This window comes from Astyanax mexicanus, chromosome 25 (genome assembly GCF_023375975.1).
Source record: "Astyanax mexicanus isolate ESR-SI-001 chromosome 25, AstMex3_surface, whole genome shotgun sequence".
Taxonomy (NCBI): Eukaryota; Metazoa; Chordata; class Actinopteri; order Characiformes; family Acestrorhamphidae; genus Astyanax; species Astyanax mexicanus.
In genome coordinates this window covers 14727249-14749748 of record NC_064432.1, presented here as the reverse complement: position 1 = coordinate 14749748, position 22500 = coordinate 14727249, and the positions used below count along the sequence as shown (strand labels likewise).

At 42.7% G+C, this 22500-nt stretch overlaps 51 non-coding genes across 51 annotated transcripts; all 51 read left to right on the top strand.

Annotated features, from left to right (window-relative positions):
- The first annotated feature begins 4867 nt into the window (after positions 1-4867).
- Positions 4868-4940, top strand: trnam-cau (transfer RNA methionine (anticodon CAU)). The gene has a single exon. It is a non-coding gene; the product is annotated as a tRNA-Met (tRNA).
- A 378-nt stretch (positions 4941-5318) lies between these two features.
- On the top strand, positions 5319-5390 carry trnah-gug (transfer RNA histidin (anticodon GUG)). The gene has a single exon. It is a non-coding gene; the product is annotated as a tRNA-His (tRNA).
- A 287-nt stretch (positions 5391-5677) lies between these two features.
- On the top strand, positions 5678-5749 carry trnae-uuc (transfer RNA glutamic acid (anticodon UUC)). Its single transcript has one exon. It is a non-coding gene; the product is annotated as a tRNA-Glu (tRNA).
- Positions 5750-5944: 195 nt separating this feature from the next.
- On the top strand, positions 5945-6017 carry trnar-acg (transfer RNA arginine (anticodon ACG)). Its single transcript has one exon. It is a non-coding gene; the product is annotated as a tRNA-Arg (tRNA).
- A 95-nt stretch (positions 6018-6112) lies between these two features.
- Positions 6113-6185, top strand: trnam-cau (transfer RNA methionine (anticodon CAU)). The gene has a single exon. It is a non-coding gene; the product is annotated as a tRNA-Met (tRNA).
- Positions 6186-6923: 738 nt separating this feature from the next.
- Positions 6924-6995, top strand: trnae-uuc (transfer RNA glutamic acid (anticodon UUC)). Its single transcript has one exon. It is a non-coding gene; the product is annotated as a tRNA-Glu (tRNA).
- Positions 6996-7190: 195 nt separating this feature from the next.
- trnar-acg (transfer RNA arginine (anticodon ACG)) lies at positions 7191-7263 on the top strand. The gene has a single exon. It is a non-coding gene; the product is annotated as a tRNA-Arg (tRNA).
- Positions 7264-7358: 95 nt separating this feature from the next.
- Positions 7359-7431, top strand: trnam-cau (transfer RNA methionine (anticodon CAU)). The gene has a single exon. It is a non-coding gene; the product is annotated as a tRNA-Met (tRNA).
- Positions 7432-7809: 378 nt separating this feature from the next.
- On the top strand, positions 7810-7881 carry trnah-gug (transfer RNA histidin (anticodon GUG)). Its single transcript has one exon. It is a non-coding gene; the product is annotated as a tRNA-His (tRNA).
- Positions 7882-8166: 285 nt separating this feature from the next.
- Positions 8167-8238, top strand: trnae-uuc (transfer RNA glutamic acid (anticodon UUC)). Its single transcript has one exon. It is a non-coding gene; the product is annotated as a tRNA-Glu (tRNA).
- A 195-nt stretch (positions 8239-8433) lies between these two features.
- trnar-acg (transfer RNA arginine (anticodon ACG)) lies at positions 8434-8506 on the top strand. The gene has a single exon. It is a non-coding gene; the product is annotated as a tRNA-Arg (tRNA).
- Positions 8507-8601: 95 nt separating this feature from the next.
- Positions 8602-8674, top strand: trnam-cau (transfer RNA methionine (anticodon CAU)). Its single transcript has one exon. It is a non-coding gene; the product is annotated as a tRNA-Met (tRNA).
- A 738-nt stretch (positions 8675-9412) lies between these two features.
- trnae-uuc (transfer RNA glutamic acid (anticodon UUC)) lies at positions 9413-9484 on the top strand. The gene has a single exon. It is a non-coding gene; the product is annotated as a tRNA-Glu (tRNA).
- Positions 9485-9679: 195 nt separating this feature from the next.
- On the top strand, positions 9680-9752 carry trnar-acg (transfer RNA arginine (anticodon ACG)). Its single transcript has one exon. It is a non-coding gene; the product is annotated as a tRNA-Arg (tRNA).
- A 95-nt stretch (positions 9753-9847) lies between these two features.
- Positions 9848-9920, top strand: trnam-cau (transfer RNA methionine (anticodon CAU)). Its single transcript has one exon. It is a non-coding gene; the product is annotated as a tRNA-Met (tRNA).
- Positions 9921-10298: 378 nt separating this feature from the next.
- Positions 10299-10370, top strand: trnah-gug (transfer RNA histidin (anticodon GUG)). Its single transcript has one exon. It is a non-coding gene; the product is annotated as a tRNA-His (tRNA).
- A 285-nt stretch (positions 10371-10655) lies between these two features.
- Positions 10656-10727, top strand: trnae-uuc (transfer RNA glutamic acid (anticodon UUC)). The gene has a single exon. It is a non-coding gene; the product is annotated as a tRNA-Glu (tRNA).
- A 195-nt stretch (positions 10728-10922) lies between these two features.
- On the top strand, positions 10923-10995 carry trnar-acg (transfer RNA arginine (anticodon ACG)). The gene has a single exon. It is a non-coding gene; the product is annotated as a tRNA-Arg (tRNA).
- Positions 10996-11090: 95 nt separating this feature from the next.
- trnam-cau (transfer RNA methionine (anticodon CAU)) lies at positions 11091-11163 on the top strand. Its single transcript has one exon. It is a non-coding gene; the product is annotated as a tRNA-Met (tRNA).
- A 737-nt stretch (positions 11164-11900) lies between these two features.
- Positions 11901-11972, top strand: trnae-uuc (transfer RNA glutamic acid (anticodon UUC)). Its single transcript has one exon. It is a non-coding gene; the product is annotated as a tRNA-Glu (tRNA).
- A 195-nt stretch (positions 11973-12167) lies between these two features.
- Positions 12168-12240, top strand: trnar-acg (transfer RNA arginine (anticodon ACG)). The gene has a single exon. It is a non-coding gene; the product is annotated as a tRNA-Arg (tRNA).
- Positions 12241-12335: 95 nt separating this feature from the next.
- On the top strand, positions 12336-12408 carry trnam-cau (transfer RNA methionine (anticodon CAU)). Its single transcript has one exon. It is a non-coding gene; the product is annotated as a tRNA-Met (tRNA).
- Positions 12409-12786: 378 nt separating this feature from the next.
- On the top strand, positions 12787-12858 carry trnah-gug (transfer RNA histidin (anticodon GUG)). The gene has a single exon. It is a non-coding gene; the product is annotated as a tRNA-His (tRNA).
- A 287-nt stretch (positions 12859-13145) lies between these two features.
- Positions 13146-13217, top strand: trnae-uuc (transfer RNA glutamic acid (anticodon UUC)). The gene has a single exon. It is a non-coding gene; the product is annotated as a tRNA-Glu (tRNA).
- A 195-nt stretch (positions 13218-13412) lies between these two features.
- On the top strand, positions 13413-13485 carry trnar-acg (transfer RNA arginine (anticodon ACG)). Its single transcript has one exon. It is a non-coding gene; the product is annotated as a tRNA-Arg (tRNA).
- Positions 13486-13580: 95 nt separating this feature from the next.
- Positions 13581-13653, top strand: trnam-cau (transfer RNA methionine (anticodon CAU)). The gene has a single exon. It is a non-coding gene; the product is annotated as a tRNA-Met (tRNA).
- Positions 13654-14031: 378 nt separating this feature from the next.
- trnah-gug (transfer RNA histidin (anticodon GUG)) lies at positions 14032-14103 on the top strand. Its single transcript has one exon. It is a non-coding gene; the product is annotated as a tRNA-His (tRNA).
- Positions 14104-14390: 287 nt separating this feature from the next.
- Positions 14391-14462, top strand: trnae-uuc (transfer RNA glutamic acid (anticodon UUC)). Its single transcript has one exon. It is a non-coding gene; the product is annotated as a tRNA-Glu (tRNA).
- Positions 14463-14657: 195 nt separating this feature from the next.
- On the top strand, positions 14658-14730 carry trnar-acg (transfer RNA arginine (anticodon ACG)). Its single transcript has one exon. It is a non-coding gene; the product is annotated as a tRNA-Arg (tRNA).
- Positions 14731-14825: 95 nt separating this feature from the next.
- trnam-cau (transfer RNA methionine (anticodon CAU)) lies at positions 14826-14898 on the top strand. Its single transcript has one exon. It is a non-coding gene; the product is annotated as a tRNA-Met (tRNA).
- Positions 14899-15276: 378 nt separating this feature from the next.
- On the top strand, positions 15277-15348 carry trnah-gug (transfer RNA histidin (anticodon GUG)). The gene has a single exon. It is a non-coding gene; the product is annotated as a tRNA-His (tRNA).
- A 287-nt stretch (positions 15349-15635) lies between these two features.
- Positions 15636-15707, top strand: trnae-uuc (transfer RNA glutamic acid (anticodon UUC)). Its single transcript has one exon. It is a non-coding gene; the product is annotated as a tRNA-Glu (tRNA).
- Positions 15708-15902: 195 nt separating this feature from the next.
- On the top strand, positions 15903-15975 carry trnar-acg (transfer RNA arginine (anticodon ACG)). The gene has a single exon. It is a non-coding gene; the product is annotated as a tRNA-Arg (tRNA).
- A 95-nt stretch (positions 15976-16070) lies between these two features.
- trnam-cau (transfer RNA methionine (anticodon CAU)) lies at positions 16071-16143 on the top strand. Its single transcript has one exon. It is a non-coding gene; the product is annotated as a tRNA-Met (tRNA).
- A 737-nt stretch (positions 16144-16880) lies between these two features.
- trnae-uuc (transfer RNA glutamic acid (anticodon UUC)) lies at positions 16881-16952 on the top strand. The gene has a single exon. It is a non-coding gene; the product is annotated as a tRNA-Glu (tRNA).
- A 195-nt stretch (positions 16953-17147) lies between these two features.
- trnar-acg (transfer RNA arginine (anticodon ACG)) lies at positions 17148-17220 on the top strand. Its single transcript has one exon. It is a non-coding gene; the product is annotated as a tRNA-Arg (tRNA).
- Positions 17221-17315: 95 nt separating this feature from the next.
- On the top strand, positions 17316-17388 carry trnam-cau (transfer RNA methionine (anticodon CAU)). The gene has a single exon. It is a non-coding gene; the product is annotated as a tRNA-Met (tRNA).
- A 378-nt stretch (positions 17389-17766) lies between these two features.
- trnah-gug (transfer RNA histidin (anticodon GUG)) lies at positions 17767-17838 on the top strand. The gene has a single exon. It is a non-coding gene; the product is annotated as a tRNA-His (tRNA).
- A 287-nt stretch (positions 17839-18125) lies between these two features.
- trnad-auc (transfer RNA aspartic acid (anticodon AUC)) lies at positions 18126-18197 on the top strand. Its single transcript has one exon. It is a non-coding gene; the product is annotated as a tRNA-Asp (tRNA).
- Positions 18198-18392: 195 nt separating this feature from the next.
- trnar-acg (transfer RNA arginine (anticodon ACG)) lies at positions 18393-18465 on the top strand. The gene has a single exon. It is a non-coding gene; the product is annotated as a tRNA-Arg (tRNA).
- A 95-nt stretch (positions 18466-18560) lies between these two features.
- trnam-cau (transfer RNA methionine (anticodon CAU)) lies at positions 18561-18633 on the top strand. Its single transcript has one exon. It is a non-coding gene; the product is annotated as a tRNA-Met (tRNA).
- A 378-nt stretch (positions 18634-19011) lies between these two features.
- Positions 19012-19083, top strand: trnah-gug (transfer RNA histidin (anticodon GUG)). Its single transcript has one exon. It is a non-coding gene; the product is annotated as a tRNA-His (tRNA).
- Positions 19084-19370: 287 nt separating this feature from the next.
- trnae-uuc (transfer RNA glutamic acid (anticodon UUC)) lies at positions 19371-19442 on the top strand. The gene has a single exon. It is a non-coding gene; the product is annotated as a tRNA-Glu (tRNA).
- A 195-nt stretch (positions 19443-19637) lies between these two features.
- trnar-acg (transfer RNA arginine (anticodon ACG)) lies at positions 19638-19710 on the top strand. Its single transcript has one exon. It is a non-coding gene; the product is annotated as a tRNA-Arg (tRNA).
- A 95-nt stretch (positions 19711-19805) lies between these two features.
- On the top strand, positions 19806-19878 carry trnam-cau (transfer RNA methionine (anticodon CAU)). The gene has a single exon. It is a non-coding gene; the product is annotated as a tRNA-Met (tRNA).
- Positions 19879-20256: 378 nt separating this feature from the next.
- On the top strand, positions 20257-20328 carry trnah-gug (transfer RNA histidin (anticodon GUG)). The gene has a single exon. It is a non-coding gene; the product is annotated as a tRNA-His (tRNA).
- Positions 20329-20882: 554 nt separating this feature from the next.
- trnar-acg (transfer RNA arginine (anticodon ACG)) lies at positions 20883-20955 on the top strand. Its single transcript has one exon. It is a non-coding gene; the product is annotated as a tRNA-Arg (tRNA).
- A 95-nt stretch (positions 20956-21050) lies between these two features.
- trnam-cau (transfer RNA methionine (anticodon CAU)) lies at positions 21051-21123 on the top strand. The gene has a single exon. It is a non-coding gene; the product is annotated as a tRNA-Met (tRNA).
- Positions 21124-21860: 737 nt separating this feature from the next.
- trnae-uuc (transfer RNA glutamic acid (anticodon UUC)) lies at positions 21861-21932 on the top strand. The gene has a single exon. It is a non-coding gene; the product is annotated as a tRNA-Glu (tRNA).
- Positions 21933-22127: 195 nt separating this feature from the next.
- On the top strand, positions 22128-22200 carry trnar-acg (transfer RNA arginine (anticodon ACG)). The gene has a single exon. It is a non-coding gene; the product is annotated as a tRNA-Arg (tRNA).
- A 95-nt stretch (positions 22201-22295) lies between these two features.
- Positions 22296-22368, top strand: trnam-cau (transfer RNA methionine (anticodon CAU)). Its single transcript has one exon. It is a non-coding gene; the product is annotated as a tRNA-Met (tRNA).
- The last annotated feature ends 132 nt before the right edge of the window (positions 22369-22500 follow it).

Sequence of the window (22500 nt, the reverse complement as noted above, 5' to 3'; positions counted from 1 at the left end):
TTCAAGTATATTAAATATTGTGGCGTCTGTTATACTATATAAAATATTGTGGTATCTGTTATACTATATAAAATATAGAGGTACACCTGTTATACTATGTAAAATATTGTGGCATCTTTTTTACTATATATATATTGTGGCATCTGTTATACTATATAAAATATAGTGGTACATGTGTTATACTATGTAAAATAAATAGTGGTACACCTGTTATACTATATAAAATATAGTGGTAAACCTGTTATACTATATAAAATATTGTGGCCTCTGTTATACTGTATAAAATATAGTGGTACACCTGTTATACTATATAAAATATTGTGGCCTCTGTTATACTGTATAAAATATAGTGGTACACCTGTTATACTATATAAAATATAGTGGTTCACCTGTTATACTATATAAAATATAGTGGTACACCTGTTACACTATATAAAATATTATGGTATCTGTTATACTATATAAAATATAGTGGTACACCTGTTACACTATATAAAATATTATGGTATCTGTTATACTATATAAAATATAGTGGTACACCTGTTATACTATATTAAATTATTGTGGCGTCTGTTATACAATATAAAATATTGTGGCATCTTTTTTACTATATAAATATTGTGGCATCTGTTATAGTATATAAAATATAGTGGTACACGTGTTATACTTTGTAAAATATTGTGGTATACCTGTTTTACTATGTAAAATAAATGCTGGTATACCTGTCATACTATATAAAATATTGAGATATACCTTTAATACTATATAAAATTGTGTGGTATACCTTTAATACTATATAAAATATTGTGGCATCTGTTATACTATATAAAATATAGTGGTACACTTGTTATACTATATAAAATATAGTGGTACACTTGTTATACTATATAAAATATAGTGGTACACTTGTTATACTATATAAAATATAGTGGTAAACCTGTTATCCTATATAAAATATTGTGATATAACTTTAATACTGTATAAAATATTGTGGTATACCTTTAATAGTATATAAAATATTCTGGTATCTACAATATTGTGGTATACATTTTATACTATGTAAAATATTTTGGTATACCTGTTATAATATATAGAACACTGTGGTATACATATTATACTATGTAACAATTTGTGATAAGCCTTTTATAGTACATAAAATGTATTTTTTTTCACATAATTTAGAGATTAACAGTAAATTAAGATTAGTGTATAGAAAAACGTGTTTAAATGCCTCTAAATTTCAGTAGATTTTAGGTACATTTAAAATCTAAGCTGCTGTTCTTTGATAGCACACCGGGATTTGAACTCGCGACCTTTGTATCTGCCCCGATCTTCCCTTTAGCTCAGAAAATGACAATAATAATATAAAAAGAAACATATTCAACGAAATAAACACTGCAGTTCTTTAAAAGAGGCAGAACCATTTCATTTTTCAGTTTTTGCTCGATGGTTAACTTTTCTTTTTCTCGCTTTCTTTCCTTTTCCCTTCTTCCCCCTTCTTCCCTCCATTTTTTCTTCTTCCCACGGCAAAGCAGACTATTGTTCCCCAGCTTTGGCGCAATCGGTTAGCGCGTTCGGCTGTTAACCGAAAGGTTGGTGGTTCGAGCCCACCCAGGGACGCTGAGTTTTGTGTTATCTTGCACACTTCTGTTCCAACACTGACTTACTTCACATTTTCAGTTTAACTAGTGCTTTCAGAAGCACTTGATTGGCTGTGACATGTTTGGCATGTGGGAGTTTTGCAAGGAGGTGAAACCTGCAGTAAGTTCAGCCCTGTGTTAAAAAGAGTTCTACTCGCCCAACGTGGGGCTCGAACCCACGACCCTGAGATTAAGAGTCTCATGCTCTACCGACTGAGCTAAAAAACTTTTCACTTTTCACGGCGCTGTCTCTGTGGCGCTACCTGGAACACAAGCGCCGGCTTTCAGCACGCCAATCGTGTCACTCTTCTTCCAACGCCGCTTCCATTTCTCTCCAATCAGCTCACGGCACAGCGTCCATTTCTTACCAATGAAATCTACTCCTCGGTTATCCCGTCCATTTCTTACCAATCAAAACCCCTGGCGTGTCTCCATTTCTTGCCAATCAAATCGCAGCGCTTGCCCGATGCTCTGTCCATTTTTAACCAATTAAATGTTTCTCCACCGCGGGCCTTCCATTTCTGACCAATCAAAATCCTCGCCACCTTAAAGCGTGGCTTAAAGAGATACACTCTTTAAAAAATTACACTCTTTGATTTTGAGTGTGAATTCAAACGAATTCCTTTGAAATTCAATTCATAATTTAAGTCTGGTTAGTAAAAAAAAACATATTATAAAAACCACCTTCAAGTATATTAAATATTGTGGCGTCTGTTATACTATATAAAATATTGTGGCATCTGTTATACTATATAAAATATAGAGGTACACCTGTTATACTATGTAAAATATTGTGGCATCTTTTTTACTATATATATATATTGTGGCATCTGTTATACTATATAAAATATAGTGGTACATGTGTTATACTATGTAAAATAAATAGTGGTACACCTGTTATACTATATAAAATATAGTGGTAAACCTGTTATACTATATAAAATATTGTGGCCTCTGTTATACTGTATAAAATATAGTGGTACACCTGTTATACTATATAAAATATAGTGGTACACCTGTTATACTATATAAAATATAGTGGTACACCTGTTACACTATATAAAATATTGTGGCCTCTGTTATCTGTTATACTGTATAAAATATAGTGGTACACCTGTTATACTATATAAAATATAGTGGTTCACCTGTTATACTATATAAAATATAGTGGTACACCTGTTACACTATATAAAATATTATGGTATCTGTTATACTATATAAAATATAGTGGTACACCTGTTATACTATATAAAATATTGTGGCCTCTGTTATACTGTATAAAATATAGTGGTACACCTGTTATACTATATAAAATATTGTGGCCTCTGTTATACTGTATAAAATATAGTGGTACACCTGTTATACTATATAAAATATAGTGGTTCACCTGTTATACTATATAAAATATTGTGGCCTCTGTTATACTGTATAAAATATAGTGGTACACCTGTTATACTATATAAAATATAGTGGTTCACCTGTTATACTATATAAAATATTGTGGCCTCTGTTATACTGTATAAAATATAGTGGTACACCTGTTATACTATATAAAATATAGTGGTTCACCTGTTATACTATATAAAATATTGTGGCCTCTGTTATACTGTATAAAATATAGTGGTACACCTGTTATACTATATAAAATATAGTGGTTCACCTGTTATACTATATAAAATATAGTGGTACACCTGTTACACTATATAAAATATTATGGTATCTGTTATACTATATAAAATATAGTGGTACACCTGTTATACTATATAAAATATAGTGGTACACCTGTTATACTATATAAAATATTGTGGCCTCTGTTATACTGTATAAAATATAGTGGTACACCTGTTATACTATATAAAATATTGTGGCCTCTGTTATACTGTATAAAATATAGTGGTACACCTGTTATACTATATAAAATATAGTGGTTCACCTGTTATACTATATAAAATATAGTGGTACACCTGTTACACTATATAAAATATTATGGTATCTGTTATACTATATAAAATATAGTGGTACACCTGTTATACTATATTAAATTATTGTGGCGTCTGTTATACTATATAAAATATAGTGGTACACCTGTTACACTATATAAAATATTGTGGCGTCTGTTATACTATATAAAATATTGTGGCATCTTTTTTACTATATAAATATTGTGGCATCTGTTATAGTATATAAAATATAGTGGTACACGTGTTATACTTTGTAAAATATTGTGGTATACCTGTTTTACTATGTAAAATAAATGCTGGTATACCTGTCATACTATATAAAATATTGAGATATACCTTTAATACTATATAAAATTGTGTGGTATACCTTTAATACTATATAAAATATTGTGGCATCTGTTATACTATATAAAATATAGTGGTACACTTGTTATACTATATAAAATATAGTGGTAAACCTGTTATCCTATATAAAATATTGTGGTAAACCTGTTATCCTATATAAAATATTGTGATATAACTTTAATACTGTATAAAATATTGTGGTATACCTTTAATAGTATATAAAATATTCTGGTATCTACAATATTGTGGTATACATTTTATACTATGTAAAATATTTTGGTATACCTGTTATAATATATAGAACACTGTGGTATACATATTATACTATGTAACAATTTGTGATAAGCCTTTTATAGTACATAAAATGTATTTTTTTTCACATAATTTAGAGATTAACAGTAAATTAAGATTAGTGTATAGAAAAACGTGTTTAAATGCCTCTAAATTTCAGTAGATTTTAGGTACATTTAAAATCTAAGCTGCTGTTCTTTGATAGCACACCGGGATTTGAACTCGCGACCTTTGTATCTGCCCCGATCTTCCCTTTAGCTCAGAAAATGACAATAATAATATAAAAAGAAACATATTCAACGAAATAAACACTGCAGTTCTTTAAAAGAGGCAGAACCATTTCATTTTTCAGTTTTTGCTCGATGGTTAACTTTTCTTTTTCTCGCTTTCTTTCCTTTTCCCTTCTTCCCCCTTCTTCCCTCCATTTTTTCTTCTTCCCACGGCAAAGCAGACTATTGTTCCCCAGCTTTGGCGCAATGGATAACGCGTCTGACTACGGATCAGAAGATTCTAGGTTCGACTCCTGGCTGCCTCGGCTCCTCTGCTGTTGTCGCTCCCCAACATTCGCTAAGATTACTTTGGTTCTTGCCATCCCCTGTGGTGCTGGCAGGTAACTAGCTGCATGCCTGAGCCTCATTAGCGCAGTAGGTAGCGCGTCAGTCTCATAATCTGAAGGTCGTGAGTTCGATCCTCACACGGGGCATTGATCAATTTTAAATGAGAAACATGCTCGTAATATCCTAAGAATCTCACCTTGTTTTGTTTGGAGCATGGTAAGTGAAGGTGGTTAAGCACCAGTATCTACAATAAAGACTTATGTTCTCCTTGCACATATATGTGCAGTTAATCACAACATCTACGAACAGGGAAAACGAATCTGATTCCAGCTTTTACTTAACTTTGCAAGTACTTTAGAAAAAAGCCTACAGTGGATCATGTAACAGTAGGCTCTTGTTATGATCCGGTAAGTGTTGTTGCACATCTTTCCTCCGATGCATATATCCAGTCATGTGCCGTACAATCAGTTGACAAGCCTATTGCCTGGGAAGAGAGCAAGATCTTTGCTAGTGGATGGTGGGGTGCCGTGATCGTATAGTGGTTAGTACTCTGCGTTGTGGCCGCAGCAACCCCGGTTCGAATCCGGGTCACGGCAAGTCCTTTAAGCTTGCAGCAGGCTTTTCTTGCCTGTCTTTGGAATCATTTAAAGTAAAACAGGTGCATGTCTTGTTTTTCGGTAGTACTGCTTCAGCAAAGCATTGTGCAACATGGCGTGAGGATGAGGCATGTGTCTGCTTGTCAGATTATTCTAAATTTCGTTTCTGGATGCTTGAGAAAATTCTTACGGATGCAAACACTTAGGAAATTGTCCTGCATGAGGGCCTATTTCTAAACTCAAGAGTCTAATGACATAATTTTCCTTGTGCCTTTTTAACCTTGGAGTCCCATATGGTCAAGCGGTTAGGATTCCTGGTTTTCACCCAGGCGGCCCGGGTTCAACTCCCGGTATGGGAAGCTTCTTGCTGGCTGAGGAAAGCAGAGTGATGCCTTAACATTTTGCTGGGTTTCAATGGCGATCCTGTTGGAACTTCTAATAGTGCAGCTTGGGTGTTGGGATCTTGCTTTACTTCAGAGCTAAGAGGCCCATTTTGGTGTGACATAGGCCTGAAATGTCCTCTTATCCACTTTGTCTGACAGTTTCTTGCCGGTGGGCCAGTGGCGCAATGGATAACGCGTCTGACTACGGATCAGAAGATTCTAGGTTCGACTCCTGGCTGGCTCGGCTCCTCTGCTTTTGTCGCTCCCCAACATTCGCTAAGATTACTTTGGTTCTTGCCATCCCCTGAGGTGCTGGCAGGTAACTAGCTGCATGCCTGAGCCTCGTTAGCGCAGTAGGTAGCGCGTCAGTCTCATAATCTGAAGGTCGTGAGTTCGATCCTCACACGGGGCATTGATCAATTTTAAATGAGAAACATGCTCGTAATATCCTAAGAGACTCACCTTGTTTTGTTTGGAGCATGGTAAGTGAAGGTGGTTAAGCACCAGTATCTACAATAAAGACTTATGTTCTCCTTGCACATATATGTGCAGTTAATCACAACATCTACGAACAGGGAAAACGAATCTGATTCCAGCTTTTACTTAACTTTGCAAGTACTTTAGAAAAAAGCCTACAGTGGATCATGTAACAGTAGGCTCTTGTTATGATCCGGTAAGTGTTGTTGCACATCTTTCCTCCGATGCATATATCCAGTCATGTGCCGTACAATCAGTTGACAAGCCTATTGCCTGGGAAGAGAGCAAGATCTTTGCTAGTGGATGGTGGGGTGCAGTGATCGTATAGTGTTTAGTACTTTGCGTTGTGGCCGCAGCAACCCCGGTTCGAATCCAGGTCACGGCAAGTCCTTTAAGCTTGCAGCAGGCTTTTCTTGCCTGTCTTTGGAATCATTTAAAGTAAAACAGGTGCATGTCTTGTTTTTCGGTAGTACTGCTTCAGCAAAGCGTTGTGCAACATGGCGTGAGGATGAGGCATGTGTCTGCTTGTCAGATTATTCTACCTTTCGTTCTCTGGATGCTTGAGAAAATTCTTACGGATGCAAACACTTAGGAAATTGTCCTGCATGAGGGCCTATTTCTAAACTCAAGAGTCTAACGACATAATTTTCCTTGTGCCTTTTTAACCTTGGAGTCCCATATGGTCTAGCGGTTAGGATTCCTGGTTTTCACCCAGGCGGCCCGGGTTCAACTCCCGGTATGGGAAGCTTCTTGCTGGCTGAGGAAAGCAGAGTGATGCCTTAACATTTTGCTGGGTTTCAATGGCGATCCTGTTGGAACTTCTAATAGTGCAGCTTGGGTGTTGGGATCTTGCTTTACTTCAGAGCTAAGAGGCCCATTTTGGTGTGACATAGACCTGAAATGTCCTCTTATCCACTTTGCCTGACAGTTTCTTGCCGGTGGGCCAGTGGCGCAATGGATAACGCGTCTGACTACGGATCAGAAGATTCTAGGTTCGACTCCTGGCTGGCTCGGCTCCTCTGCTTTTGTCGCTCCCCAACATTCGCTAAGATTACTTTGGTTCTTGCCATCCCCTGTGGTGCTGGCAGGTAACTAGCTGCATGCCTGAGCCTCGTTAGCGCAGTAGGTATCGCGTCAGTCTCATAATCTGAAGGTCGTGAGTTCGATCCTCACACGGGGCATTGATCATTTTTAAATAAGAAACATGCTCGTAATATCCTAAGAGACTCACCTTGTTTTGTTTGGAGCATGGTAAGTGAAGGAGTTTAAGCACCAGTATCTACAATAAAGACTTATGTTCTCCTTGCACATACATGTGCAGTTAATCACAACATCTACGAACAGGGAAAACGAATCTGATTCCAGCTTTTACTTAACTTTGCAAGTACTTTAGAAAAAAGCCTACAGTGGATCATGTAACAGTAGGCTCTTGTTATGATCCGGTAAGTGTTGTTGCACATCTTTCCTCCGATGCATATATCCAGTCATGTGCCGTACAATCAGTTGACAAGCCTATTGCCTGGGAAGAGAGCAAGATCTTTGCTAGTGGATGGTGGGGTGCCGTGATCGTATAGTGGTTAGTACTCTGCGTTGTGGCCGCAGCAACCCCGGTTCGAATCCGGGTCACGGCAAGTCCTTTAAGCTTGCAGCAGGCTTTTCTTGCCTGTCTTTGGAATCATTTAAAGTAAAACAGGTGCATGTCTTGTTTTTCGGTAGTACTGCTTCAGCAAAGCGTTGTGCAACATGGCGTGAGGATGAGGCATGTGTCTGCTTGTCGGATTATTCTACCTTTCTTGAGAAAGGTAGAGAAAATTCTTACGGATGCAAACACTTAGGAAATTGTCCTGTATGAGGGCCTATTTCCAAACTCAAGAGTCTAATGACATAATTTTCCTTGTGCCTTTTTAACCTTGGAGTCCCATATGGTCTAGCGGTTAGGATTCCTGGTTTTCACCCAGGCGGCCCGGGTTCAACTCCCGGTATGGGAAGATTCTTGCTGGCTGAGGAAAGCAGAGTGATGCCTTAACATTTTGCTGGGTTTCAATGGCGATCCTGAAAGAACTTCTAATAGTGCAGCTTGGGTGTTGGGATCTTGCTTTACTTCAGAGCTAAGAGGCCCATTTTGGTGTGACATAGGCCTGAAATGTCCTCTTATCCACTTTGCCTGACAGGTTCTTGCCGGTGGGCCAGTGGCGCAATGGATAACGCGTCTGACTACGGATCAGAAGATTCTAGGTTCGACTCCTGGCTGGCTCGGCTCCTCTGCTTTTGTCGCTCCCCAACATCCGCTAAGATTACTTTGGTTCTTGCCATCCCCTGTGATGCTGGCAGGTAACTAACTGCATGCCTGAGCCTCGTTAGCGCAATAGGTAGCGCGTCAGTCTCATAATCTGAAGGTCGTGAGTTCGATCCTCACACGGGGCATTGATCATTTTTAAATAAGAAACATGCTCGTAATATCCTAAGAGACTCACCTTGTTTTGTTTGGAGCATGGTAAGTGAAGGAGTTTAAGCACCAGTATCTACAATAAAGACTTATGTTCTCCTTGCACATACATGTGCAGTTAATCACAACATCTACGAACAGGGAAAACGAATCTGATTCCAGCTTTTACTTAACTTTGCAAGTACTTTAGAAAAAAGCCTACAGTGGATCATGTAACAGTAGGCTCTTGTTATGATCCGGTAAGTGTTGTTGCACATCTTTCCTCCGATGCATATATCCAGTCATGTGCCGTACAATCAGTTGACAAGCCTATTGCCTGGGAAGAGAGCAAGATCTTTGCTAGTGGATGGTGGGGTGCAGTGATCGTATAGTGTTTAGTACTTTGCGTTGTGGCCGCAGCAACCCCGGTTCGAATCCAGGTCACGGCAAGTCCTTTAAGCTTGCAGCAGGCTTTTCTTGCCTGTCTTTGGAATCATTTAAAGTAAAACAGGTGCATGTCTTGTTTTTCGGTAGTACTGCTTCAGCAAAGCGTTGTGCAACATGGCGTGAGGATGAGGCATGTGTCTGCTTGTCAGATTATTCTACCTTTCGTTCTCTGGATGCTTGAGAAAATTCTTACGGATGCAAACACTTAGGAAATTGTCCTGCATGAGGGCCTATTTCTAAACTCAAGAGTCTAACGACATAATTTTCCTTGTGCCTTTTTAACCTTGGAGTCCCATATGGTCTAGCGGTTAGGATTCCTGGTTTTCACCCAGGCGGCCCGGGTTCAACTCCCGGTATGGGAAGCTTCTTGCTGGCTGAGGAAAGCAGAGTGATGCCTTAACATTTTGCTGGGTTTCAATGGCGATCCTGTTGGAACTTCTAATAGTGCAGCTTGGGTGTTGGGATCTTGCTTTACTTCAGAGCTAAGAGGCCCATTTTGGTGTGACATAGACCTGAAATGTCCTCTTATCCACTTTGCCTGACAGTTTCTTGCCGGTGGGCCAGTGGCGCAATGGATAACGCGTCTGACTACGGATCAGAAGATTCTAGGTTCGACTCCTGGCTGGCTCGGCTCCTCTGCTTTTGTCGCTCCCCAACATTCGCTAAGATTACTTTGGTTCTTGCCATCCCCTGTGGTGCTGGCAGGTAACTAGCTGCATGCCTGAGCCTCGTTAGCGCAGTAGGTATCGCGTCAGTCTCATAATCTGAAGGTCGTGAGTTCGATCCTCACACGGGGCATTGATCATTTTTAAATAAGAAACATGCTCGTAATATCCTAAGAGACTCACCTTGTTTTGTTTGGAGCATGGTAAGTGAAGGAGTTTAAGCACCAGTATCTACAATAAAGACTTATGTTCTCCTTGCACATACATGTGCAGTTAATCACAACATCTACGAACAGGGAAAACGAATCTGATTCCAGCTTTTACTTAACTTTGCAAGTACTTTAGAAAAAAGCCTACAGTGGATCATGTAACAGTAGGCTCTTGTTATGATCCGGTAAGTGTTGTTGCACATCTTTCCTCCGATGCATATATCCAGTCATGTGCCGTACAATCAGTTGACAAGCCTATTGCCTGGGAAGAGAGCAAGATCTTTGCTAGTGGATGGTGGGGTGCCGTGATCGTATAGTGGTTAGTACTCTGCGTTGTGGCCGCAGCAACCCCGGTTCAAATCCGGGTCACGGCAAGTCCTTTAAGCTTGCAGCAGGCTTTTCTTGCCTGTCTTTGGAATCATTTAAAGTAAAACAGGTGCATGTCTTGTTTTTCGGTAGTACTGCTTCAGCAAAGCGTTGTGCAACATGGCGTGAGGATGAGGCATGTGTCTGCTTGTCGGATTATTCTACCTTTCTTGAGAAAGGTAGAGAAAATTCTTACGGATGCAAACACTTAGGAAATTGTCCTGTATGAGGGCCTATTTCCAAACTCAAGAGTCTAATGACATAATTTTCCTTGTGCCTTTTTAACCTTGGAGTCCCATATGGTCTAGCGGTTAGGATTCCTGGTTTTCACCCAGGCGGCCCGGGTTCAACTCCCGGTATGGGAAGATTCTTGCTGGCTGAGGAAAGCAGAGTGATGCCTTAACATTTTGCTGGGTTTCAATGGCGATCCTGAAAGAACTTCTAATAGTGCAGCTTGGGTGTTGGGATCTTGCTTTACTTCAGAGCTAAGAGGCCCATTTTGGTGTGACATAGGCCTGAAATGTCCTCTTATCCACTTTGCCTGACAGTTTCTTGCCGGTGGGCCAGTGGCGCAATGGATAACGCGTCTGACTACGGATCAGAAGATTCTAGGTTCGACTCCTGGCTGGCTCGGCTCCTCTGCTTTTGTCGCTCCCCAACATTCGCTAAGATTACTTTGGTTCTTGCCATCCCCTGTGGTGCTGGCAGGTAACTAGCTGTATGCCTGAGCCTCGTTAGCGCAGTAGGTAGCGCGTCAGTCTCATAATCTGAAGGTCGTGAGTTCGATCCTCACACGGGGCATTGATCAATTTTAAATGAGAAACATGCTCGTAATATCCTAAGAGACTCACCTTGTTTTGTTTGGAGCATGGTAAGTGAAGGTGGTTAAGCACCAGTATCTACAATAAAGACTTATGTTCTCCTTGCACATATATGTGCAGTTAATCACAACATCTACGAACAGGGAAAACGAATCTGATTCCAGCTTTTACTTAACTTTGCAAGTACTTTAGAAAAAAGCCTACAGTGGATCATGTAACAGTAGGCTCTTGTTATGATCCGGTAAGTGTTGTTGCACATCTTTCCTCCGATGCATATATCCAGTCATGTGCCGTACAATCAGTTGACAAGCCTATTGCCTGGGAAGAGAGCAAGATCTTTGCTAGTGGATGGTGGGGTGCAGTGATCGTATAGTGGTTAGTACTTTGCGTTGTGGCCGCAGCAACCCCGGTTCGAATCCGGGTCACGGCAAGTCCTTTAAGCTTGCAGCAGGCTTTTCTTGCCTGTCTTTGGAATCATTTAAAGTAAAACAGGTGCATGTCTTGTTTTTCGGTAGTACTGCTTCAGCAAAGCGTTGTGCAACATGGCGTGAGGATGAGGCATGTGTCTGCTTGTCAGATTATTCTAAATTTCATTTCTGGATGCTTGAGAAAATTCTTACGGATGCAAACACTTAGGAAATTGTCCTGCATGAGGGCCTATTTCTAAACTCAAGAGTCTAATGACATAATTTTCCTTGTGCCTTTTTAACCTTGGAGTCCCATATGGTCTAGCAGTTAGGATTCCTGGTTTTCACCCAGGCGGCCCGGGTTCAACTCCCGGTATGGGAAGCTTCTTGCTGGCTGAGGAAAGCAGAGTGATGCCATAACATTTTGCTGGGTTTCAATGGCGATCCTGAAAGAACTTCTAATAGTGCAGCTTGGGTGTTGGGATCTTGCTTTACTTCAGAGCTAAGAGGCCCATTTTGGTGTGACATAGGCCTGAAATGTCCTCTTATCCACTTTGCCTGACAGTTTCTTGCCGGTGGGCCAGTGGCGCAATGGATAACGCGTCTGACTACGGATCAGAAGATTCTAGGTTCGACTCCTGGCTGGCTCGGCTCCTCTGCTTTTGTCGCTCCCCAACATCCGCTAAGATTACTTTGGTTCTTGCCATCCCCTGTGATGCTGGCAGGTAACTAGCTGCGTGCCTGAGCCTCGTTAGCGCAGTAGGTAGCGCGTCAGTCTCATAATCTGAAGGTCCTGAGTTCGATCCTCACACGGGGCATTGATCATTTTTAAATAAGAAACATGCTCGTAATATCCTAAGAGACTCACCTTGTTTTGTTTGGAGCATGGTAAGTGAAGGAGTTTAAGCACCAGTATCTACAATAAAGACTTATGTTCTCCTTGCACATACATGTGCAGTTAATCACAACATCTACGAACAGGGAAAACGAATCTGATTCCAGCTTTTACTTAACTTTGCAAGTACTTTAGAAAAAAGCCTACAGTGGATCATGTAACAGTAGGCTCTTGTTATGATCCGGTAAGTGTTGTTGCACATCTTTCCTCCGATGCATATATCCAGTCATGTGCCGTACAATCAGTTGACAAGCCTATTGCCTGGGAAGAGAGCAAGATCTTTGCTAGTGGATGGTGGGGAGCCGTGATCGTATAGTGGTTAGTACTCTGCGTTGTGGCCGCAGCAACCCCGGTTCGAATCCGGGTCACGGCAAGTCCTTTAAGCTTGCAGCAGGCTTTTCTTGCCTGTCTTTGGAATCATTTAAAGTAAAACAGGTGCATGTCTTGTTTTTCGGTAGTACTGCTTCAGCAAAGCGTTGTGCAACATGGCGTGAGGATGAGGCATGTGTCTGCTTGTCAGATTATTCTACCTTTCGTTTCTGGATGCTTGAGAAAATTCTTACGGATGCAAACACTTAGGAAATTGTCCTGCATGAGGGCCTATTTCTAAACTCAAGAGTCTAATGACATAATTTTCCTTGTGCCTTTTTAACCTTGGAGTCCCATATGATCTAGCGGTTAGGATTCCTGGTTTTCACCCAGGCGGCCCGGGTTCAACTCCCGGTATGGGAAGCTTCTTGCTGGCTGAGGAAAGCAGAGTGATGCCATAACATTTTGCTGGGTTTCAATGGCGATCCTGTTGGAACTTCTAATAGTGCAGCTTGGGTGTTGGGATCTTGCTTTACTTCAGAGCTAAGAGGCCCATTTTGGTGTGACATAGACCTGAAATGTCCTCTTATCCACTTTGCCTGACAGTTTCTTGCCGGTGGGCCAGTGGCGCAATGGATAACGCGTCTGACTACGGATCAGAAGATTCTAGGTTCGACTCCTGGCTGGCTCGGCTCCTCTGCTTTTGTCGCTCCCCAACATCCGCTAAGATTACTTTGGTTCTTGCCATCCCCTGTGATGCTGGCAGGTAACTAGCTGCATGCCTGAGCCTCGTTAGCGCAGTAGGTAGCGCGTCAGTCTCATAATCTGAAGGTCGTGAGTTCGATCCTCACACGGGGCATTGATCATTTTTAAAAAAGAAACATGCTCGTAATATCCTAAGAGACTCACCTTGTTTTGTTTGGAGCATGGTAAGTGAAGGAGTTTAAGCACCAGTATCTACAATAAAGACTTATGTTCTCCTTGCACATACATGTGCAGTTAATCACAACATCTACGAACAGGGAAAACGAATCTGATTCCAGCTTTTACTTAACTTTGCAAGTACTTTAGAAAAAAGCCTACAGTGGATCATGTAACAGTAGGCTCTTGTTATGATCCGGTAAGTGTTGTTGCACATCTTTCCTCCGATGCATATATCCAGTCATGTGCCGTACAATCAGTTGACAAGCCTATTGCCTGGGAAGAGAGCAAGATCTTTGCTAGTGGATGGTGGGGTGCCGTGATCGTATAGTGGTTAGTACTCTGCGTTGTGGCCGCAGCAACCCCGGTTCGAATCCGGGTCACGGCAAGTCCTTTAAGCTTGCAGCAGGCTTTTCTTGCCTGTCTTTGGAATCATTTAAAGTAAAACAGGTGCATGTCTTGTTTTTCGGTAGTACTGCTTCAGCAAAGCGTTGTGCAACATGGCGTGAGGATGAGGCATGTGTCTGCTTGTCAGATTATTCTAAATTTCGTTTCTGGATGCTTGAGAAAATTCTTACGGATGCAAACACTTAGGAAATTGTCCTGCATGAGGGCCTATTTCTAAACTCAAGAGTCTAATGACATAATTTTCCTTGTGCCTTTTTAACCTTGGAGTCCCATATGGTCTAGCGGTTAGGATTCCTGGTTTTCACCCAGGCGGCCCGGGTTCAACTCCCGGTATGGGAACCTTCTTGCTGGCTGAGGAAAGCAGAGTGATGCCTTAACATTTTGCTGGGTTTCAATGGCGATCCTGTTGGAACTTCTAATAGTGCAGCTTGGGTGTTGGGATCTTGCTTTACTTCAGAGCTAAGAAGCCCATTTTGGTGTGACATAGACCTGAAATGTCCTCTTATCCACTTTGCCTGACAGTTTCTTGCCGGTGGGCCAGTGGCGCAATGGATAACGCGTCTGACTACGGATCAGAAGATTCTAGGTTCGACTCCTGGCTGGCTCGGCTCCTCTGCTTTTGTCGCTCCCCAACATCCGCTAAGATTACTTTGGTTCTTGCCATCCCCTGTGATGCTGGCAGGTAACTAGCTGCATGCCTGAGCCTCGTTAGCGCAGTAGGTAGCGCGTCAGTCTCATAATCTGAAGGTCGTGAGTTCGATCCTCACACGGGGCATTGATCATTTTTAAAAAAGAAACATGCTCGTAATATCCTAAGAGACTCACCTTGTTTTGTTTGGAGCATGGTAAGTGAAGGAGTTTAAGCACCAGTATCTACAATAAAGACTTATGTTCTCCTTGCACATACATGTGCAGTTAATCACAACATCTACGAACAGGGAAAACGAATCTGATTCCAGCTTTTACTTAACTTTGCAAGTACTTTAGAAAAAAGCCTACAGTGGATCATGTAACAGTAGGCTCTTGTTATGATCCGGTAAGTGTTGTTGCACATCTTTCCTCCGATGCATATATCCAGTCATGTGCCGTACAATCAGTTGACAAGCCTATTGCCTGGGAAGAGAGCAAGATCTTTGCTAGTGGATGGTGGGGTGCCGTGATCGTATAGTGGTTAGTACTCTGCGTTGTGGCCGCAGCAACCCCGGTTCGAATCCGGGTCACGGCAAGTCCTTTAAGCTTGCAGCAGGCTTTTCTTGCCTGTCTTTGGAATCATTTAAAGTAAAACAGGTGCATGTCTTGTTTTTCGGTAGTACTGCTTCAGCAAAGCGTTGTGCAACATGGCGTGAGGATGAGGCATGTGTCTGCTTGTCAGATTATTCTAAATTTCGTTTCTGGATGCTTGAGAAAATTCTTACGGATGCAAACACTTAGGAAATTGTCCTGCATGAGGGCCTATTTCTGAACTCAAGAGTCTAATGACATAATTTTCCTTGTGCCTTTTTAACCTTGGAGTCCCATATGGTCTAGCGGTTAGGATTCCTGGTTTTCACCCAGGCGGCCTGGGTTCAACTCCCGGTATGGGAAGCTTCTTGCTGGCTGAGGAAAGCAGAGTGCTGCCTTAACATTTTGCTGGGTTTCAATGGCGATCCTGTTGGAACTTCTAATAGTGCAGCTTGGGTGTTGGGATCTTGCTTTACTTCAGAGCTAAGAGGCCCATTTTGGTGTGACATAGACCTGAAATGTCCTCTTATCCACTTTGCCTGACAATTTCTTGCCGGTGGGCCAGTGGCGCAATGGATAACGCGTCTGACTACGGATCAGAAGATTCTAGGTTCGACTCCTGGCTGGCTCGGCTCCTCTGCTTTTGTCGCTCCCCAACATTCGCTAAGATTACTTTGGTTCTTGCCATCCCCTGTGGTGCTGGCAGGTAACTAGCTGCATGCCTGAGTCTAGTTAGCGCAGTAGGTAGCGCATCAGTCTCATAATCTGAAGGTTGTGAGTTCGATCCTCACACGGGGCATTGATCATTTTTAAATGAGAAACATGCTCGTAATATCCTAAGAGACTCACCTTGTTTTGTGAGGAGCATGGTAAGTGAAGGTGGTTAAGCACCAGTATCTACAATAAAGACTTATGTTCTCCTTGCACATACATGTGCAGTTAATCACAACATCTACGAACAGGGAAAACGAATCTGATTCCAGCTTTTACTTAACTTTGCAAGTACTTTAGAAAAAAGCCTACAGTGGATCATGTAACAGTAGGCTCTTGTTATGATCCGGTAAGTGTTGTTGCACATCTTTCCTCCGATGCATATATCCAGTCATGTGCCGTACAATCAGTTGACAAGCCTATTGCCTGGGAAGAGAGCAAGATCTTTGCTAGTGGATGGTGGGGTGCCGTGATCGTATAGTGGTTAGTACTCTGCGTTGTGGCCACAGCAACCCCGGTTCGAATCCGGGTCACGGCAAGTCCTTTAAGCTTGCAGCAGGCTTTTCTTGCCTGTCTTTGGAATCATTTAAAGTGAAACAGGTGCATGTCTTGTTTTTCGGTAGTACTGCTTCAGCAAAGCGTTGTGCAACATGGCGTGAGGATGAGGCATGTGTCTGCTTGTCAGATTATTCTACCTTTCGTTTCTGGATGCTTGAGAAAATTCTTACGGATGCAAACACTTAGGAAATTGTCCTGTATGAGGGCCTATTTCCAAACTCAAGAGTCTAATGACATAATTTTCCTTGTGCCTTTTTAACCTTGGAGTCCCATATGGTCTAGCGGTTAGGATTCCTGGTTTTCACCCAGGCGGCCCGGGTTCAACTCCCGGTATGGGAAGCTTCTTGCTGGCTGAGTAAAGCAGAGTGATGCCTTAACATTTTGCTGGGTTTCAATGGCGATCCTGAAAGAACTTCTAATAGTGCAGCTTGGGTGTTGGGATCTTGCTTTACTTCAGAGCTAAGAGGCCCATTTTGGTGTGACATAGGTCTGAAATGTCCTCTTATCCACTTTGCCTGACAATTTCTTGCCGGTGGGCCAGTGGCGCAATGGATAACGCGTCTGACTACGGATCAGAAGATTCTAGGTTCGACTCCTGGCTGGCTCGGCTCCTCTGCTTTTGTCGCTCCCCAACATTCGCTAAGATTACTTTGGTTCTTGCCATCCCCTGTGGTGCTGGCAGGTAACTAGCTGCATGCCTGAGTCTAGTTAGCGCAGTAGGTAGCGCATCAGTCTCATAATCTGAAGGTTGTGAGTTCGATCCTCACACGGGGCATTGATCATTTTTAAATGAGAAACATGCTCGTAATATCCTAAGAGACTCACCTTGTTTTGTTTGGAGCATGGTAAGTGAAGGAGTTTAAGCACCAGTATCTACAATAAAGACTTATGTTCTCCTTGCACATACATGTGCAGTTAATCACAACATCTACGAACAGGGAAAACGAATCTGATTCCAGCTTTTACTTAACTTTGCAAGTACTTTAGAAAAAAGCCTACAGTGGATCATGTAACAGTAGGCTCTTGTTATGATCCGGTAAGTGTTGTTGCACATCTTTCCTCCGATGCATATATCCAGTCATGTGCCGTACAATCAGTTGACAAGCCTATTGCCTGGGAAGAGAGCAAGATCTTTGCTAGTGGATGGTGGGGTGCCGTGATCGTATAGTGGTTAGTACTCTGCGTTGTGGCCGCAGCAACCCCGGTTCGAATCCGGGTCACGGCAAGTCCTTTAAGCTTGCAGCAGGCTTTTCTTGCCTGTCTTTGGAATCATTTAAAGTAAAACAGGTGCATGTCTTGTTTTTCGGTAGTACTGCTTCAGCAAAGCGTTGTGCAACATGGCGTGAGGATGAGGCATGTGTCTGCTTGTCAGATTATTCTACCTTTCGTTTCTGGATGCTTGAGAAAATTCTTACGGATGCAAACACTTAGGAAATTGTCCTGTATGAGGGCCTATTTCCAAACTCAAGAGTATAATGACATAATTTTCCTTGTGCCTTTTTAACCTTGGAGTCCCATATGGTCTAGCGGTTAGGATTCCTGGTTATCACCCAGGCGGCCAGGGTTCAACTCCCGGTATGGGAAGCTTCTTGCTGGCTGAGGAAAGCAGAGTGATGCCTTAACATTTTGCTGGGTTTCAATGGCGATCCTGAAAGAACTTCTAATAGTGCAGCTTGGGTGTTGGGATCTTGCTTTACTTCAGAGCTAAGAGGCCCATTTTGGTGTGACATAGGTCTGAAATGTCCTCTTATCCACTTTGCCTGACAGTTTCTTGCCGGTGGGCCAGTGGCGCAATGGATAACGCGTCTGACTACGGATCAGAAGATTCTAGGTTCGACTCCTGGCTGGCTCGGCTCCTCTGCTTTTGTCGCTCCCCAACATCCGCTAAGATTACTTTGGTTCTTGCCATCCCCTGTGATGCTGGCAGGTAACTAGCTGCATGCCTGAGCCTCGTTAGCGCAGTAGGTAGCGCGTCAGTCTCATAATCTGAAGGTCGTGAGTTCGATCCTCACACGGGGCATTGATCAATTTTAAATGAGAAACATGCTCGTAATATCCTAAGAGACTCACCTTGTTTTGTTTGGAGCATTGAAAGTGAAGGTGGTTAAGCACCAGTATCTACAATAAAGACTTATGTTCTCCTTGCACATACATGTGCAGTTAATCACAACATCTACGAACAGGGAAAACGAATCTGATTCCAGCTTTTACTTAACTTTGCAAGTACTTTAGAAAAAAGCCTACAGTGGATCATGTAACAGTAGGCTCTTGTTATGATCCGGTAAGTGTTGTTGCACATCTTTCCTCCGATGCATATATCCAGTCATGTGCCATACAATCAGTTGACAAGCCTATTGCCTGGGAAGAGAGCAAGATCTTTACTAGTGGATGGTGGGGTGCCGTGATCGTATAGTGGTTAGTACTCTGCGTTGTGGCCGCAGCAGCCCCGGTTCGAATCCGGGTCACGGCAAGTCCTTTAAGCTTGCAGTAGGCTTTTCTTGCGTGTCTTTGGAATCATTTAAAGTAAAACAGGTGCATGTCTTGTTTTTCGGTAGTACTGCTTCAGCAAAGCGTTGTGCAACATGGCGTGAGGATGAGGCATGTGTCTGCTTGTCGGATTATTCTACCTTTCGTTTCTGGATGCTTGAGAAAATTCTTACGGATGCAAACACTTAGGAAATTGTCCTGTATGAGGGCCTATTTCCAAACTCAAGAGTCTAATGACATAATTTTCCTTGTGCCTTTTTAACCTTGGAGTCCCATATGGTCTAGCGGTTAGGATTCCTGGTTTTCACCCAGGCGGCCCGGGTTCAACTCCCGGTATGGGAAGCTTCTTGCTGGCTGAGGAAAGCAGAGTGATGCCTTAACATTTTGCTGGGTTTCAATGGCGATCCTGAAAGAACTTCTAATAGTGCAGCTTGGGTGTTGGGATCTTGCTTTACTTCAGAGCTAAGAGGCCCATTTTGGTGTGACATAGGCCTGAAATGTCCTCTTATCCACTTTGCCTGACAGGTTCTTGCCGGTGGGCCAGTGGCGCAATGGATAACGCGTCTGACTACGGATCAGAAGATTCTAGGTTCGACTCCTGGCTGGCTCGGCTCCTCTGCTTTTGTCGCTCCCCAACATCCGCTAAGATTACTTTGGTTCTTGCCATCCCCTGTGATGCTGGCAGGTAACTAGCTGCATGCCTGAGCCTCGTTAGCGCAGTAGGTAGCGCGTCAGTCTCATAATCTGAAGGTCGTGAGTTCGATCCTCACACGGGGCATTGATCATTTTTAAATAAGAAACATGCTCGTAATATCCTAAGAGACTCACCTTGTTTTGTTTGGAGCATGGTAAGTGAAGGAGTTTAAGCACCAGTATCTACAATAAAGACTTATGTTCTCCTTGCACATACATGTGCAGTTAATCACAACATCTACGAACAGGGAAAACGAATCTGATTCCAGCTTTTATTTAACTTTGCAAGTACTTTAGAAAAAAGCCTACAGTGGATCATGTAACAGTAGGCTCTTGTTATGATCCGGTAAGTGTTGTTGCACATCTTTCCTCCGATGCATATATCCAGTCATGTGCCGTACAATCAGTTGACAAGCCTATTGCCTGGGAAGAGAGCAAGATCTTTGCTAGTGGATGGTGGGGTGCCGTGATCGTATAGTGGTTAGTACTCTGCGTTGTGGCCGCAGCAACCCCGGTTCGAATCCGGGTCACGGCAAGTCCTTTAAGCTTGCAGCAGGCTTTTCTTGCCTGTCTTTGGAATCATTAAAAGTAAAACAGGTGCATGTCTTGTTTTTCGGTAGTACTGCTTCAGCAAAGCGTTGTGCAACATGGCGTGAGGATGAGGCATGTGTCTGCTTGTCAGATTATTCTACCTTTCGTTTCTGGATGCTTGAGAAAATTCTTACGGATGCAAACACTTAGGAAATTGTCCTGTATGAGGGCCTATTTCCAAACTCAAGAGTATAATGACATAATTTTCCTTGTGCCTTTTTAACCTTGGAGTCCCATATGGTCTAGCGGTTAGGATTCCTGGTTTTCACGCAGGCGGCCGGGGTTCAACTCCTGGTATGGGAAGCTTCTTGCTGGCTGAGGAAAGCAGAGTGATGCCTTAACATTTTGCTGGGTTTCAATGGCGATCCTGAAAGAACTTCTAATAGTGCAGCTTGGGTGTTGGGATCTTGCTTTACTTCAGAGCTAAGAGGCCCATTTTGGTGTGACATAGACCTGAAATGTCCTCTTATCCACTTTGCCTGACAGTTTCTTGCCGGTGGGCCAGTGGCGCAATGGATAACGCGTCTGACTACGGATCAGAAGATTCTAGGTTCGACTCCTGGCTGGCTCGGCTTCTCTGCTTTTGTCGCTCCCCAACATCCGCTAAGATTACTTTGGTTCTTGCCATCCCCTGTGATGCTGGCAGGTAACTAGCTGCATGCCTGAGCCTCGTTAGCGCAGTAGGTAGCGCGTCAGTCTCATAATCTGAAGGTCGTGAGTTCGATCCTCACACGGGGCATTGATCATTTTTAAATAAGAAACATGCTCGTAATATCCTAAGAGACTCACCTTGTTTTGTTTGGAGCATGGTAAGTGAAGGAGTTTAAGCACCAGTATCTACAATAAAGACTTATGTTCTCCTTGCACATACATGTGCAGTTAATCACAACATCTACGAACAGGGAAAACGAATCTGATTCCAGCTTTTACTTAACTTTGCAAGTACTTTAGAAAAAAGCCTACAGTGGATCATGTAACAGTAGGCTCTTGTTATGATCCGGTAAGTGTTGTTGCACATCTTTCCTCCGATGCATATATCCAGTCATGTGCCGTACAATCAGTTGACAAGCCTATTGCCTGGGAAGAGAGCAAGATCTTTGCTAGTGGATGGTGGGGTGCCGTGATCGTATAGTGGTTAGTACTCTGCGTTGTGGCCGCAGCAACCCCGGTTCGAATCCGGGTCCCGGCAAGTCCTTTAAGCTTGCAGCAGGCTTTTCTTGCCTGTCTTTGGAATCATTTAAAGTAAAACAGGTGCATGTCTTGTTTTTCGGTAGTACTGCTTCAGCAAAGCGTTGTGCAACATGGCGTGAGGATGAGGCATGTGTCTGCTTGTCAGATTATTCTAAATTTCGTTTCTGGATGCTTGAGAAAATTCTTACGGATGCAAACACTTAGGAAATTGTCCTGCATGAGGGCCTATTTCTAAACTCAAGAGTCTAATGACATAATTTTCCTTGTGCCTTTTTAACCTTGGAGTCCCATATGGTCTAGCGGTTAGGATTCCTGGTTTTCACCCAGGCGGCCCGGGTTCAACTCCCGGTATGGGAAGCTCTTTGCTGGCTGAGGAAAGCAGAGTGCTGCCTTAACATTTTGCTGGGTTTCAATGGCGATCCTGTTGGAACTTCTAATAGTGCAGCTTGGGTGTTGGGATCTTGCTTTACTTCAGAGCTAAGAGGCCCATTTTGGTGTGACATAGACCTGAAATGTCCTCTTATCCACTTTGCCTGACAATTTCTTGCCGGTGGGCCAGTGGCGCAATGGATGACGCGTCTGACTACGGATCAGAAGATTCTAGGTTCGACTCCTGGCTGGCTCGGCTCCTCTGCTTTTGTCGCTCCCCAACATTCGCTAAGATTACTTTGGTTCTTGCCATCCCCTGTGGTGCTGGCAGGTAACTAGCTGCATGCCTGAGCCTCGTTAGCGCAGTAGGTAGCGCGTCAGTCTCATAATCTGAAGGTCGTGAGTTCGATCCTCACACGGGGCATTGATCATTTTTAAATAAGAAACATGCTCGTAATATCCTAAGAGACTCACCTTGTTTTGTTTGGAGCATGGTAAGTGAAGGAGTTTAAGCACCAGTATCTACAATAAAGACTTTCTTTCTCCTTGCACATAC